The 15,912-nt window shown below is 46.1% G+C and overlaps 1 protein-coding gene across 2 annotated transcripts in view; it reads right to left on the reverse strand.

Moving 5' to 3' along the window:
• Nucleotides 1–15,912, reverse strand: part of TRAM2 (translocation associated membrane protein 2) — an 83,661-nt gene that overhangs the window by 41,603 nt on the left and 26,146 nt on the right. The gene's annotated exons all lie outside the window — the stretch shown is intronic.

The raw sequence follows: 15,912 nt of genomic DNA on the forward strand, positions 1-15,912 counted from the left end.
ATGTGGGATTCGATCCCGGGTCTCCAGGATCGCGCCCTGGGCCAAAGGCAGGCGCTAAACCGCTGTGCCACCCAGGGATCCCCGGCCCCGTGTTTCTTTAATGACATGCCTCCCAATATCTACACAAACAAACAAACAAACAAAACAATGCTGGTCCCTGGGTGGTATCTAGACTTGTACTCGCTGCAGATGAAACCAAGCCAAGTGCTCCCAAGCTGAGGCCACCATTCAAGTATTTAGGAAGTTAGTCCTAGGCACCTGGCCCTGTGGAGGACAGAACCTGGTAGAAAATGAGGACTCAAGATTTTAAGAAGCTTCGACCTGGTTAAGGTTTCCCCGGCAAGCCAGTTAACTGCACACTGGACAGCAGCCCTGAAAGTGTACCCCTGAGCTTCAGAAACAGAGCCCTGCAGCTGCTAATTTCACACGTGCTGTGCTGGGGGGCACGGGGCAAGACAGAACAGCCCACGCTGCTGGCTTGTTTATTTCGAAAGCTGCCTTGAAAATCTCACTTGTGCTGGGCCAAGTCCATGGCCGTCACCTGGCTAGCAAGAGCCAAATCCGGACTCTGGCAATTCAGCCTGCAGGGAAGAGGAAACCAAATGTAGGGGTTCAAGGCTTGGATTTAAGGACCAGCTACCTGGATTCAAAGGCTGCCTCTGCCTTGCTAGGTGTGTAAGTAATCTGACACGCCGGGCCTCAGTCTCCCTGTCCACAAGATCGGGGACATGTGTAGCACCCCAGTGGGTCTGGGTGGCACTGGCCCAGCTGCCAGTGAGGTCCAGCTCCCCAGATGTTTCTGATGTACAGGTGGGGCTGAGAAGCACCACCCACATGTTCAGAAGCAGGGGAGGAGGCCAGGTGAGGAGGAGGCCCAGACCCAGGCCTTCTCCAGGAGGCCCCTGGATACACCTCAGCAATACACTCACTGGTTCTCCTCTAAACAAAAAGGTGTGCGGGCTGTACTGTGGGTGTGGGGGGAACATACTGGCCATGACCACAGCAGTGTGGAACCAAGCGAATGACACACTGCAGACCCTCCCCGGGTGGACTCCCAACACACCCAGATAGAGGTGACCATCCTCGGCCACTTGCCCTTGTCAACAACCCTATTTCTCTGCAGCGAGGTGTCATTTGCCCTTTGTACACAGCGATGCGTGAGCCTTCTCATGTGTTTGTGCTGTTGTCTGGGACATGTTCAGTCACGCTCACAGGGAAAAAGTCAAATGGGACTGAGGGTTAAGAAGGCGCTCTGGAAAACACAAAGCCCTATCCAAACACATAGGTCTCCCCCCGACCTCCACCCCAAAACCTTACTACTGGTGGTCCACAAGACCTTCCTCAGGGGGCTCCCAGCCTCCCTTCTAGCCCAATTGCCTGTATTCCTTTAGAACAGATGGACACTTTGAGCCGAAACATGCTGCTCACTATTTCCTTTGGGGGTTTTAGCTCCTCTCATTTTGTATCCTACTTCTCTCTCTCTCTCTCTCTCTCTCTCACACACACACACACACACACAATCAAAATCTATTGATCAGAATCTCATTTATCCATCATAACCCAGCTCACCCGTGGCCCTGAACGAAGCCTTCCCTAACTGCTCACAGCGTGTGATGCCTCCTTCCATGGAAAGCATCCTGTACCATGGCCCCCATGCCACCCTTTCTGTCTACTCCTTGGACTTCTCAGGTGCCACTCCTTGCACACAGGGACTAACACAGGAAGGGCTCAGTTACTACTCGATGGACAAGATAGAAAACCAAAAGCCGAGTCTGTGCTGGCTTGCTTCACTCAACTCTTTTGTTGCCCACTCTTCAGCAGGAGCTGACCCACTGCTGTCACTCTGGCTATCCTCATCATCTCATCATCACCTCGCTGTCACCACGGCCTTCTCCTTGACAACATCTGGCTGCTAAACCACCTGCACCCACACCAGCATGAAGCCCCACTACAACCACTCCAGCCACAGTGGTGTCCCCTCCTGAATGCCACTCACATTGGTCACCCTTGACCCAACTGCCTGACTCTCTACTGTCCACCATGACTCCTTTGAGGGTAAGCCTTGTCTTCTCAGGCTGATATCCCCAAGAGAGAAGACGTGGAAGCCAGTGGCAATGGGAAAGGGAAGAGAGGGGAAAGGCAGGCAGGGAGGAAGAAAGTATTTGCCAAACACTGCACATGTTCCAGGCACAAATTTCCATTCAGTTTCATCCAGGAAACACCCATCTTTCAAGTTCATGGGGCAGAGTGGGCCCCCATGAGGTTTTGGCTGACCTGCTTCCTGAAGGCACCAGCATTTCCTGGGGAAACACCCCTCCCCTTCTCCCCAGATATGTATGTGTGCACACGTGTGCACACACATGCATGTGTATGAGGGAAGTGGTTACTCTGATGATCAGCTTCCTCCTGGAATGATGATGGGGCCATGTCCTCTCCCCAGGACAGAAGACCAGCCAATCAGACACCTTATCCTAGACTCTGAATTTGGGGCAGGAATGGAGGAACATGCTGGTCAGTGCCGTGTACCTACCCAGGTTCTTCCTCTGCAGTTCCCACAGCCCTGCCCTAGGGCGCCCCAGGCTCCCACCAACTGCGTGAACCCCCTAGAGAGCCTCCTTAAGCTGGCCAGAGTCTACTTCTGTAATATAGTTCTGTGTGTAGAGTCCTGGTGTCCAACTCTAGCTCGTGATTTGAATCCCTGGGCAAGCTTTTAAAATCTTTATCCCTGGATGGCTCAGCGGTTGGGGATCCCTGGGTGGCTCAGAGGTTTGGCGCCTGCCTTTGGCCCAGGGCACAATCCTGGAGTCCCGGGATCGCATCCCGCATCGGGCTCCTGGCATGGAGCCTGCTTCTCCCTCTGCCTGTGTCTCTGCCTCTCTCTCTTTCTATGTCTATCATGAATAAATAAATAAATCTTTAAAAAATAAAAATAAAAAAAATCTTTATGCCTGGGTCACCCCAGCCCATTAAACCTGATCCTCTGGGGCATCGGCATGTCCCCAAGCTCCCCGGAGCGTTCCCATGTGCAAGCATGTCTGCAAGCCACTCGTGCAGAGACTAGTCCTCACCAACTTCTCAGTGACTACTAGGCCAGTCTCTGTCTTGGAACTTTTCCTGTGCCCTTCATAGAATTTATTTAATTAATTAATGTCTTGGGGCACCTGGGTGGCTTAGTGGTTGAGCATCTATCTGCCTTCAGCTCAGGTCATGATCCTGGGGTCCTGGGATCAAGCCCCACATCGGTCTCCCCGCAGGGAGCCTACTTCTCCCTCTGCCTATGTCTCTGCCTCTCTCTGTGTGTCTCTCTCAAATAAATAAATCTTTTTTAAAAATGTGTCTTGAGTACGTTTTTAACTTCAAAAGAAACACAAATACTTTGAAAAACTGAACAATTGAGAAATACATAAAAACCTACATCCCCTCTATGTTCTTTGCTTTCCTCCCTTCTGCAGCTGGTATTCACATCTCCCTCCACATATTTGATGCCAGTTCTCTGAGAGCTTTTCCTATGCATGTATCCATTTGGAATTTATTTCTTTTTATTTTGACATCATAACTTGAACTGTGTTTATATAATTTGACGCAAGGGACGAGAGAGTGAAAATTTTAAAAAGAGCTACACCTTATAAATAACATTTAAATCACATTTTTTAGCTCTGTTAATGAAATAGTTATTGTAGTATGTCATAGACCAAGTTACAAATCTATGCAACATACATCAAAGTATTTGAAGTATATAGTTAGCTACATGGAAAATGTGTAGGTCAACTATTGTTCGCTAATGCCAACATACAAATAACTGGTTATATAATAAAAACTTCCTTACACATTCTAGTACTTTTCATTAGTATGTTCCTTTGGAACTAATATTTGACACCAAAAAGCTCAGCTAAATAAAACAGGATCTGAGAGTGTATATAAATGTTTAGAGTCCACTACTCTAACTACTCAAAGAATCATCCTGTTTTTCCTTTGAGGAAGATAGACATTTGGTATATGGGCTGTACATACATTCTTTCCCTAGTCCTGAAGATACAGTCAATTCTTCTTACTCAGAGTAGTTGTGTTCAATGAAGTCACTGCAGATACAGAGTGACACTGGACCATTGCTCTAAGGGGAAATACAGAGTTAGGTACCTACAATCTCTGGTCACAAATATTTCCATCAGCCAATCAATATACAACCTTGATTATGCGTGTTTTTGTTTAAAGATGCTGTATTTAATATATATTGCTGAAACATGAACACTGAACTCATGGCCAACAGCACTATAATTCATGCCTAAGGAAGCTTATCTGACACACGTATGTCCTCTGTGAGGCATATCAGAGCCTTCTTGTGCTTATGAACGATAGACAGCAATTGAGCACCCGGGGTAAGGACCATTTTAAACACCAAAATCAGCAACAAAACACACAAAAATGCAAAAGAGATGTGGTACTACAGAAACCACAAAGAAGACACTTGCTTACAGCAGGAAAGCTGAAACTAGAAGTCAAACTTGTTTGACTTCAGCTAGAGCTGTGCTCATTGGGTGACTCAAATTTTCCACTGCTATGTGCATGTCCACAAGTGACTGCAGAACTGCTGAGTGTTGATTTTAGACTTACAAATAAATTTTAGCAAGTAGGAGCAACGGCAGACGCAAAATGTGTGAAGAATGAGGATCAACTGTGTTGGGGCAAACCTGACTGCCAGCTCCATGAGGGCCAAGATTTTTTCTTTTTTTTAACACCTTTTTGAGATATAATTTACAGACCATAAAATTTACCCTTACCTGTTGTAAGGGGACAGCTTAATAGGGTATATCTTGACTTGTTTTTAAACTCTTCCTTCACTGGAATAGAAGGTCTAAAAAAGTGGGGATCTTACTTGTCTTGGTTATCTTCAACCGATAGCCTAAAACAGTGCCTTGGACACAGCCAGCATTCAGCAAGCACTTGTTAAATAAAAACAACAATTAAACAGGGTAGCCAGGATTGTGCTCAGTTAGCTGACCCCCAGCCTAACAACTGCCCACATTTATACTCTTATCCATGTCCTTGCTCCCTCCCTGGGCTCCCCAGTGGCTAGGCCTGTAGTAGGGTAACTCATAAATGCCTATTTGATGAACTAATACTGCAAGCATCCATCATAGTAACTACAGATGAATGCTTAACAAATGTTTTCTGAACACGATTCTCAGAGAATAGGATCTAGCACTTTGATTAAGGCAAAAACACAAAATTCCAGTGTTTTTCCATCTCTAAGCCCTGGGTAGCAGCAGGAGAAGCCATTCTAAGCCATGCACCTTTCTTTGTAGGCAGCCCTGCTTGTTCCCATTTTACTATGTCTCAGCAAGCTCATGTCCTCTTTCCTTATTTTATAGATGAAGATAAACGTGGGGCCCACACACATACAGTGGCCTCCCAAGACCTCAGAACTTTATAAACAGAAAAGGCACGTTCAATTTGATTCTTGAAAAGTTTGTTCCCAAATCAAATTTAGGATATGTGGCACAGAACACAGAATGGCAACATAAGACAGAAGCAGGAGAGGACCAAAAAATATCTACTGAAGGCAAAGAGAAGGAGTAAGGAACGAAGCTGATCCACAAAAATGCAGTCCAGGAAGTCCTTCTCATTGGCTAAGCGTGGCTAGAAATTTGGCTCTATGCTTTTTCTTGAAGCCATCTGAAGGAGGAAGGAGTGATATGCTCCTTCATTCACCGTGTTTGTTAATTTAAAAAACAAAAAGACTACTCAAAAAAAAAAAAAAAAAAAAAAAGCAGTTCCACTTCTCCAGCATAAAAACCACTCTCTGTGCTTTAAAAGGTCCTTTGGCACCCCAAAACCTCACTCCATAACCTTCCACCAACCTCAGAGCAAGGACAAAACAACTAACAAGCTCCTCTCTGCAAGTTCTCATTGGGTTCAGACAGCACACAGGGCTGAGAAACAGGAGCCTATTAAAAATGTCATTCCAATTATTTCCCATCCCTCTAAGACTGTTTATAGGAAACATTATTGAGTTTAATAGCATTTTAAATGCCAGGCTCAGTGGGTGAAAGGTTAAAAGTGAAAACGTGCTAACACACTAATGCAAAAGGAGAACACTAAATTATGTAGGAGGAACCACATCTCCCTCCCTCCGTCTCTCTCAAACACACACACACACACACACACACACGTGCACACGTGCGCAGGCACGCACACACACACACACAGAAAGCTTCACTGAACTTTTAACTAAAACAGAGCATCATGCACAAAGGCAATGACATTGAGCATGCTTGTGTAGCCATAACAAAACTAAAACCATTCCACATGCCATATTCTATTAGGGGCACATGATTCTGAGCTCTTGGTCGACACCAGACCACAGATGCCAGCCAAATAGCTGCTTCTGGCAAAGCAAACTGGACTTGGTTCCAGTCCCACTTCTGCTCCAGGGCAGCTGGGTGACCTCAGGCAAGGTATTTTACCTCTCTGGACCCCAGTGTTTTCATCCATTAACAACAACAACAATTATGGCAGTTAAAGTCATCCAGCGCTTAGTCGGCACCTGGCATGGTTCCGAGGGCTTTACATAAATTATTTCATGGAATCCTCACAACTACCCCACAGGATAAAAACTAGTAATATTCCCATTTTACAGATAAGGTGGAAAGGATCAGGCCAACTAAGGTAGAATGGATGTTCTGAGAGATTCTCTCCACCCTCAGCTCCAAAAGTCTTACACTGACAACTTGCTGCAGTTAATCCCCAAAGTCTGAACTATATTACTGCTTCTCCACCCTGTGGAGATGGCACCTGGGTGTCATTTCTATCTGACAGAGCAAGGGAGCAAGTCCTCACGAGCTAACCCGCCAGCCTGCCAGCCACAGGTCCCCAGGAGCACCTGGGCTTCCGAATGCCCCGAACTGTTGTCTATTCCATGCAAGTGGATATCCAGGCACCAAAGATAAGAGAGAAGAAATGCAATGAAAGCAGACTCATCATTTTCCTCTTAGGGAACATTTCATGCTCAGGTCTGGCTGGTTCTCTTCATTTCTTGGCAGACACAACCACGCATGGGCACCTGGAAGGGGCTGGGTTGGAAGACGAGCCACCGAGGACGGGAGAGGGTGTGGGGCCTGTTTCACAGAAGCAGCTCTGTTCCAAAGACTGCTGCTGCCCCACGACCACTACTCCCACCTAGGGGCGACAACACACAGAGCAGTACGTGGGGAACCCTGACCCCATAGGGGGAGAGTGGGCACAGGGTCCCTCCTCCTGGGGAGCACGAGGAGGACCAAACAAAACATCCTGGTCCCCCAGCTCAGCCGGCTCACTGGAAGCCAAATGGTCTCAACCCAGACTTTCCCAAAAGTGATTTTGCATCTCTCTGCTGAGGCAGTGGATAGGAAAATTTCAGTCAGACAGGAAAACATTTGAAAGTTACGCCCAATTGGTGGGGAAGATTTTTTTTTTTTTTAAATAAAGAGTCTTTTAGCCCCTTTCCTAGAGGGTTCTTCCCTGAGGCTCCTGCTTCGGGAGCACCCCAGGAGGCCAGCTGGTCACCTGCACGCATGTTTTCATGACTGGGACTCGATGTACCCGGTTTGCAGCCCCTCTGTCACTCAAGAAAAGGCAGATACAGCTGAAACAAAGATGCTTTTCACTCCTGCTCTCTGAAATTCTCCGTTCTGGATGACCAGGAGCTGGCTGGAAGGGCCGGGCGTCTGAAACCAGGAGGCAGAGTTCTGACAGTACCTTTCTGTGTGGTTTTGAGCAACGCCTAGAGATTCTGGTTTTCTCACTTGAAAAACTGCCTTGATATAAGAATTTAGCAAAGCTACACAAATACACGCACAACAGATTTTCTACAAAGCCCATGTTCACAAGGCTGAACAGACTCACCCTTAACAGTCACGATCACAGTTTTCTATTGGAGTAAAAAATGACAATATTTATGAGAAAAGTCCATAATCAGAATGGCCATGATAAAATTATACTACCTGCTTTATTATACACATCAGTCCCAAGATCTAAATTTTCTATTGGGATAAATAGGAATTTAGAAAGGGTCACTTACAGAGTTCTAAAAATCATTGAAGTTGGGTTTTTTAAAAAAAGATGCATCTGAAGATTGAATTTGTCATGCTATCCATCCCCAATTTAGGAAGTTAATTATATACTGAAAAATAGGAGGTGACTTAGGGACAGCTCTTCCCCACTGCCTTTACAACGAAACTAAATAACTTCAAGAAGACTGTATTATTTAAGCAATCTAAGCTTGCATATGTTGAACTTGACCTCCGAGGTGCCTTACAGACAGCCTTAGATAGCACATATACTTTCTCATGAAATGTATTTCTTCTCTCAAGGCCTTAATTATATATATCCTCACCTGCCCCCCCACAAGACCTCTGGATCAATATTTCTAGTATCCTATTTGATTACATACTTCACTCTCCTCACCCCCTTTCCGAAAGCTTTCCCTGCATTTGGACAGCATGGCATATTCATAAACCATAAAGTTTATGACTAAACTTAAAGCATAAAGTTTTTTGCTTGTGGAAGCAAAAAACTAAAGAAAAAGAAGTATGCACACAAAATAATCGCTTAAAAATCACTGTTCTTCAGATGTATTTCTCTCATGCCACATTGGCAGAGTTCAAAGTACTGGCTACATTGTGGATATTCCTAACACACACACACTGGTCCAAATAAAATATTTTTAAGTGTAATCCCAAGAGACAATATAAATATTAAACAAATAGATAATTAAAGATTAAAAATCCAAACAGGAAAATGAAGAGGTTTTGGAGTGTGGGATTTCAGGTTGCAAGTGAAGACTGGGTAACATTTCAGACTAGACTGCAGAAGAGGGGCCCCCGCCAGTGCCACGGTGTCGTCTCAGCCACAGTTTTTATAGAAGCTTGAGCTCCATAAAGCAAGACACACAAAGAGGGGGTAATTCGAATGGTCACGGATGTGTCTGCGACAGCAAGTCACTAATCATTGTCAATCGTCAAGAGCGGGTGCCAGGGAGAATCATCTTCAAGGCACTTACGGCGTTTCCTGGTATTTCAGGAAATGAAAGGATTACCCAGGTGCTCCAAAGCCCAGCGATAGCTGGGCCAGGCAGGGCCCAGGTGACTTTGCCTTCACCTGTTTGTTTACACTCAGGGAAGGAAAAGGAGAACAGAAAGTGATCTATCTGCAGCAACCATTTTTAATTATTCTCCACCATCTGGAAAGTTTCCTACTCAAAACAGCAGTGTGTCGATCCCCATGTTTTGTCTGAAGAGCCAGGCATGTGGATTAGAGCTTGATAGAAAAATGAACTGTGAGTTCACAGGGATGGAGTGAAGTGAAGCCACCTCCAGGGCCATGAACCAGTTTTATCAGGGGGCTGATGGCTGATTCCCCCAGGGAGCCTTCAGATTCCTCCAGTTATTCGTGTCAGGGCTCCTGAAGGGAGGCCCATATTTAAACTGCCCATATTTAAACTGAGCCAACCAGGGCTAAAAGGCAAATAAATGAGTTTTTAAAGTAAGCCATTCTTTTTTTTTTTTTTTTAAGTAAGCCATTCTGTAGGAACTTCAGATGCATCACCTCTGCTGTCCCAATTTCTGCACACCCCTACTCCACTGAGAGGTAAAAGAGATTAGGTGATGGGTCCCAGCAAGTGGGCCATTTTACCAATAAGAACCATACCCTTCCACACAAGGCCTTTGCTATGTGCATCACCTTGATTCTGCATCACCTTTATTTCCTACCATTCTCTGTGTTACAACAATGCCTCCTACGCCTATGGGACATTCATTATACCTCCATTCTAGGCTCGCATCCAGCTTGTTTTGCATAGTCTACAAAGACCTGTCAAGGACCACCTGAATGAGAGAGCACCTGATGAACAGAGCTTAATGATGATGATTTGATTCAAGTAGATTAAATCAAGGCCAAGCAGGCTAATGAAAAACATCTAGCACTCAAATATCCCTATTTGTCAGCAAATAATATTCACAGGGGATATTCCAAATCATCTTCAAAGCAGAGAGGAAAATAACCACATAAAAGGCAAGAGTTCCCAGAAAAAATGTGCTACAGATAAACAGAAAACACAAATCTAACCCCAAAGGCGTAGGCTGGGGTAAACACTACCCACACTGTGCCACCAACCAATCTGTCCATACCCGTAAACCTAATAAAATCTAGGCCAATGTCAATATTTAGGTATAATGTCATATTCCAAGATATTTCCCTCTCTGTCTCCTCCCACCCACCCCACACACTAAGATAATTGCTCTATACATTACTACAGAACTCATTTTACTAATAGGAAGTAATATTTTAGGGGCACCTGGGTGGCACAGTCAGTTGGGCATAGATGGCTGGTTTTGGCTAGGGTAGGGATCTCGGGGTTGTGGGAACGAGCCCCGGGTCATACTCCACACTCAGCGCAGCATCTGCTTGGGATTCTCGTCTCTCTCTCCTTCTTCCCCTCCCACTCATGCTCTCTCTCTCAAATAAATAAATCTTGAAAAAAGAAAAGAATGAGTTTTAAATAATATCTAAAAATTGGTATGCTTTTTCTCTGCCCAGCCTTTCAGCACCCCAGGGGCCTGTATGACCTCACACAGGGTAAAGATAACCCAGGACGAAAACCAAGCATCAGAGGGAGAGGCTGGACCCCAGTCTGAACTCACAGCTGGTTAGCTGGTTAACTCAGAGGTTAACAGGAGGCTGCAGGCACCCTCATCCAAGGCTTGATGTGCAACACCCCATTTGCTAAGAAATCCAGGCCTTGGAGCAAGAGCCAAGAGGCCAGGTATCCCCTGTCCAGGGCCTACTGGGCAGCTCTCTTTCAGGGGAACACAAAAAGGAACAGAAACTGCCTGGGACACCAGCGACCTTAAGCTCTGGCCAAGAAACCCAGATAATCTCCATGCAAGACAATCACACAGTGAGAGCTGACGGAGGGGAGGACATAGCCACACACAGACACATACAAAGTAGGAGGCAAAGAGGAAATACGCCCCCCTAACAGCCTCGGGTGTGGGGGTGTGTCTGCTCCTCTCACAGTTTGAGCCAGTGCTCTGTTCGCCCTGAGCAGGAACTAAGGCCATGGCCTGCAGAGGGCAGATTAAAGGACTATCCTCAAATGCTCTTTCTGCCATTTCCCGACTACACTGGCAAAGATGACAGATCCATCGCAGGCCTTGTTCTACAGTCCCCCATGACTCCCTAGTGCCTAGGAGAGACTCAAGCTCCCTGCCTGGCATCACAGGACAGATATTAATTTAGAAATAAGGTACAATAAAAGATTAACAGCAATAACTAATAAAACAATTAGAACAACATGTGATAAGAGTTATGTGAATGAGGTCTCTCTCAAAGTATCTTAGTGTTTTGTACTCATCCTCCTTCTTGTGATGATGTGAAATGATAAAATGCCTATGTAATGAGATGAAGTGAGGGGAATGACGTGGGCCTTGTGCCCTAGCATTAGGCTACTAATGCTGATCTGAGGATCACCTGCTTCTGCACTGCCTCAGAATTTGGATAATTAAGACCACACAGATGGGGGGAACTACTGCATGCACAAGCAGTGCGGGAGACCAGAGGGGGGGCCCTGACGGGACTGAGCTCCCCCCTAACCACCTTGTCCCATGGAAAACATCACCAGTGAGGTTCTGTTTCACCCGTATCCTGAACGAATAGATGGGCCAAGAGAAGACAGAAAAGGGGCTGCTTGCACTAAGGCAGAGAAATTGGGGAAATAGGATTCCCAGGAAAAATGAATGGTCTGTATGTACAAGGTGATGTGGCTGGAGGGCTGGCAGGAAACAGGCCTGTGAAGGATCCTTTATGGCAGGTATAAAAAGTGGATCTTCTCCTACATGCAGGAGATAGCCACCTACAATTTTTAATGGGATAGTACAGTGCGATTTGCACAGCAGAGAGCACACTGCGCTCTGGGTGTGAAAAGTGGGCTGGGGAAGGGGAGGTAAGCCAGGCCATGCGAGAAGCTTAGGAAGGGGGCTGCTACAAGGGATGATGCGGGCCTGGATGATGGTAATAGTACAGACACAGGACAGCAATGGGCGATCTTCCAAAGACTAGATGGTGCAATAGATTAAGGTGAAAAAGTACTCAAGAGTGGTGCTCAGGTCATGCTCAGGGAGCAGATACACAAACATAATTTTATTAAAAATATGCAAGGTGTTATGATATTTACTCAAAATGTTGTTGATGGTAGGGGAAGTGGGTGATGCAGTGGGTAAGCATCTGACTCTTGATTTTGGCTCAGGTCATGATCTCAGGGTCTTGGGATCAAGCCCCATGTGGGGCTCCACGCCCTGCTCTTAGCACAGAGTCTGCTTAGAGGTTCTCTCTCCCTCTCCCTCAGCCCCTCTCACCCCCCTCCCAGCACTTATGTGTGCATGCTGTCTCTTTCTCCCTCTCTCTAAAATAAATAAATAAATCTTTTTTAAAAATATCATAGCTGGTGGTATCATCAACAGCAGAAGAAAAAAAACAGCAGAAGTAAAAAAAAAAAAAGAAAGAAAGAAAAAGAAACAGCAGAAGTCCAGGACTAGTAGGGGGGACTGAGGAAGACCAGCCAGAGGCCAAAGGAAACCCAAAGAGCCCCAGCAGCCAAGGAAAGTGAGCAGCAAGGAGTCCATGCTCACCATGGGGAGACCTTCAGGGAGAACAAGGCAACTTGGGACTGAGATGCAGGCTGCACGGGGGGGGGGGGGGGGGGTTAGAATCTTCATTTTTTTTTTTTTCTGATGGGTCCCAAGCGGTGGGAATGATGCTTAGAGCACAGAGTGAGATTTCAGTAAGTATCTGTGGAATGAATGAATGAATGAATGCATGAAGAGTCCATCAGATTTGGGGGCCAGAAGGTGACTGAGGACTCTATAGAGTAAATGTTATAGAAAAGGAGGGGTGGAAGTCAGCGTACGTGGGTGAATGTGAAGTGGAAGAGTGCAGACTGAGGTCCGTACTGCTTGTCTGGGTGGCTGGGAGCTAGACAGGAGGCAGGGGTGGGAAGGGGGTGGGAAGTCAGGGAGGGCTGGGAGAAGCTGGAATCTAAGCATGGTAAGGAGAAAGACCATGGAGAGAAGAGTGGTCGGATATGCAGAAAAGTAGGGGGAGCTGGAGAGGAATACATCAACCCAAGGGAAATTTCTTTAGGAAACAGCATCTAGAACCACAGGAGAGGGATGCCTAAGGAGGAGCACTGGCCCTGAGCAGGTTCCCCTTCAGGCCCCACACCTCCTGGTTCCCCAAGATCCCCGCTCCCTCTGAAATTTTTTTTCAAGATTTTATTTATTCATGAGAGACAGAGAGAGAGAGAGAATGAGAGAGAGAGAGGGCAGAGACACAGGCAGAGGGAGAAGCAGGCTCCAGGCAGAGAGCCCGATGAGGGACTCAATCCCGAGTCTTCAGGATCACACCCTGGGATGAAGGTGGCACTAAACCACTGAGCCACCCCGGGGCTGCCCTCCCTCTGAAGTTCTGACAGAGCCTAGATACAAATACCAGATATAGAGAAGATGCTCAATCAGTGTGCCTCAAATCGACGTAACTCAGAAGGGAAACAGAAGTGAAAGAAGACAACCGAAAACTTAGGGAAGGGGGGCAAAACCAAAATTAATCCCCCTATTACATTCAGAACAAGACTAGAAAATGTTTCTGCCCTCTATTTAATCAATTCTTTTTTTTTTTTCAAAGATGATTTATTTATTTGAGAGACAGGGAGAGAGAGAGAAAGAGACTGTGTGTGTGTGTGTGTGTGTGTGTGTGCGCGCGCGCGCTTGCAGGGGAGGAGTAAAAGGGGAGAGGGAGGAGGAGAAAAAAGAATCTGCAGCAGACTCCTGGCTGAGCATGGAGCCAACCCTGGGCTAGATCCCTGGGCCCTGAGATCATGACCGGAGGGTAAACCACGAGTCGGACACTCAACGGACTGAGCCACCCAGGCTCCCCTAATCAATTCTTCTAAACCAGTGCTACCCTATTACTCACAGTGGCCATAACTTTCATTCATTTCCCAAGAGGGAGAGGCCGGGCCACCTGGATGGATTTACAAGAGGATGGCTGTTCTGTGGGTCCCCAGGGGGGAATGGTTACAGTGCTGGCCAGAGGGTCATGAGGAGGCCTCTGGCTTCCTATCATCTCATCAGCCTGAGCTGGCTCTGGCCGGACTGATCAGGTTCGGAATCAGAACCTACGGACATGCAGATAAGCTTCTGGCCATGGGCCAGGGCCCACGTTCTGAGACCTGCAGTGACCGATGCCACAGCCACAGGGGTGATTCTGGGGCTTTTTCCTGGATCTTATAATGGCCACACCAGGTTTTCTAAACGGATGTGTCAAGGGAAGCAGCACACACACGCAAACAAATCTAGATGCTAAGACATTTTTTCACACTCCAGAAACACACCTTTGTTTAGTGACATCTCTAGAAAACCAGAATTAAAAATATATAACTCAACGCTTCCATCACAAAATATCTGAGTGCATGCTCTAGGCAAGGCACAGTGCTACAGGAGACAGACTTCTAAGGCCCACTTCCTTCCCTCAGAGACCAAAATCACGAGCTAGGTCATCAATCAAGTCCAGCTCCCTCATTTCAGAACTGATAAAACTGACCACTTTAGATGATTACCTCACGGAACCCTCAACAACCCCATGAAGAAAAGACTTATGTGTGAGATCTTATTAAATGCCAGGCACTGTGCTAAACACCAAACAGGATTACCTCATTTAATCTCCCACTCTAGAAAAACTGCTGCCACGTCTGCTACGATTACTATTATTTACTGAACTGCTTTAAACTCTTACAGAAATTATCTCATTTCACCCTCCCAGAGGCCATACTGTCCAGAACAAGTTAGGCTCAGGAAGCTTCAGACATTTGCTCAAAGGCACACAGCTAATAAGCCCAGAGGCTGTCTGGATCTCAAGATCCATTGGGCTGTGACGTCTGGATTCTTACCTACCATGGGAGGTAAGCTACTAAGCAATGTCTCTAAAAACTAATGATCAGAGCAAGACTTTGCTCTGTGAAAAGTTAGTTTTAAGCCAAGTAAAGATGTCATGGAGCAGGACACAATTAGGCAAAGGACAAGTGAAGGTTCTTTTCATTTCTCAACCCCACAGTCCTTGGCACAATAGAGGGACTCAAAAAATATCAGTTGAGTGCTCTGGGTTTGGAGATTTATGAATCTCTTCTGAGAAGACTTCTGAGAGGGACTGAGCTAAACTAGCAAGACACAAAGTGTGGGGCCGGGGAAGATACAGATTGTAGCTAAGTAGAGAGGAGGGCTCAGGGTTAGAACAGAGTCACTACTGCGCTGGGAAAGTACAAGAGGAGGACTCCAGATGGAACCTTCCAGCTTAATGTAGTCATGGTGGTTTGCAGGGACCATCTACTGTGTGTGCCAACTTCAGATCTCAGCCGTCCTCATCTGTTTCAAACACATCTAAAATGGGAAAAGAGAAGGAAACCTGGCCCTCTGACTCCTTAAAGCTTTTATCCATTCATTCATCCATTCATTTATTGTAAAGGCTACTGGGCCCCAAAGTCAACTAACTCCATCTACTGAGTTCATCAATAGAGATGTGCCCATTCCCCCACTATATACATTTCAAAACCATGCTTCCCCAAACCACTCAAGCCCAGATAAAGAAACAGTTGCTTCCCTCATAGTAAGGGAAGCAACATTGTAACATAAAGATTCAAACTCTTTCCTTTCCAGCCACAAAACTCTAAAAGCTCTCCCATATTTCATAATTTACCAATTAAATTTTATCAGTTACCTAATGGACAAGTGATTCTGAGCTCCTCCATGTGAAACTGTTAAGAAAGTAATTTCCTGTTGGGATACCAATATTCAAAGGCTAGTGGTAACTGGACACGGCGATTAGAAT

The sequence above is a fragment of the Canis lupus genome, chromosome 12, assembly GCF_003254725.2.
Source record: "Canis lupus dingo isolate Sandy chromosome 12, ASM325472v2, whole genome shotgun sequence".
Taxonomy (NCBI): Eukaryota; Metazoa; Chordata; class Mammalia; order Carnivora; family Canidae; genus Canis; species Canis lupus.